Here is a 1,456-nt window from a genome sequence, read left to right on the forward strand (position 1 = left end):
AGGGATGGGGGTACGTCACACCCAGCACTTCCCTTTTGGACAGGCCAACCATTATCTAAGGGGAAGAAGCCATGCTGAGCCGGCAGGAAGGTTTGAAACAAGTGAGAGCCCTGGGATGATGGTCAGCAAGAGACTGCCCACCTCCAGTTGGTTGCCTGTGCCGTGGAAAGGAGCTGGAAGCCACTTTACCTTTCCTGCCCTTGGAAAGAGGTGGCAAAGTCTCATCTTTTTTTGGCTTCCGTGCCCCAGAGAAGCTCCCGGAGGACTTGCGGTGTATCAGGGGCGGCAGTTTGGGGACCAATTCCATTTGAAACCTGTAAGGGAGGAGAGGGCAGTGAGCGGCGTGACACAGTGCAACAGCAATCCTTGCTGCTCTCTCTGCTTGTTTGCTCACAGGCACGTTTTCATGCTGCATGAAGGCTTTCTAAAGCTGTTAGCAGGGTCACTTGGGATAGGAGGAGGGGAAACAGTTTCAGGCAGAAAGAGGGAAGATTGGCTTTGGATGGTGTCACGGGTTACTTAGATTTACCTATGCCCGTGACAGGGGAAGCCACCCCCTGGGCCCCCCCCCCTGGGGCCCGGAAAGGAGGGGGAAAAGGGGAATGGGATAAAACAGCAGCAATCTAAGGAGGAAAAACTTATTTTACTAAATATGATATCGAAATACAAGATAACACAATATAATATAATTGAGGCTAACAAATCGAACGAAACAGAGAGAGAGAGTCCCCAAAAACCGAGAGGCCTACTGTGAACTCTAGGCGACATGGCTGGAACGCTTCCCACTCTCTGAGAAGTTCGAGAGAAGAAGGAGGGCACTCCAGCCTGGGAACGAGATTATATAGAGTCCTGGTCCCGTGACTTATCATTAACCCTGTTGTTCTCTGGGATATGTAGTCTTCTTCTGTGGACTGCACATTCAACAGAAGTATCCATACTTGACATGATGTTATGATGTGGAATACTGATAGCAAAATTACAACATTACAAAACCATGACAAGGATAAATCTTCTTCACAGATACTTTGTTGGCCATATGAAATAAAATGAGAAAATGATAACTGGGCAAAGTTGCATTTAAATTTGATCAAAGATTTTAATAGAGTTGTTAGTTACTTCTTTGTTTGAAGCACACAGACAGACTACTTTTTAAGTTATCCAGCTTTTCAACATTTAAGAATTCATGATGAAAAGGAGAGAATAAGGATTAATGAAAAGAAATAAAGATCAGAAACAGACTTTGAAAATAAATACCTTCCAATTTTCAGATAGTCAAATAGAGAAATAACTCAGTGGTGCTGTTGACCCTTATGGTGAGTTTCTGTCAGCAGAGGAAGTTGGGCAGCTTATCTGCCATCTTTCTGAGATGGTGTTGGTGTACACTGGTGCTGTTTTTATAACACTAAAAGGTTTAAGAATGTGGGGCATGATCTGTTCCTTACATGGCTCTGTTATT

This window comes from Coturnix japonica, chromosome 6 (assembly GCF_054131305.1).
Source record: "Coturnix japonica strain WE chromosome 6, WE-NBRP24, whole genome shotgun sequence".
NCBI classification, from domain to species: Eukaryota; Metazoa; Chordata; class Aves; order Galliformes; family Phasianidae; genus Coturnix; species Coturnix japonica.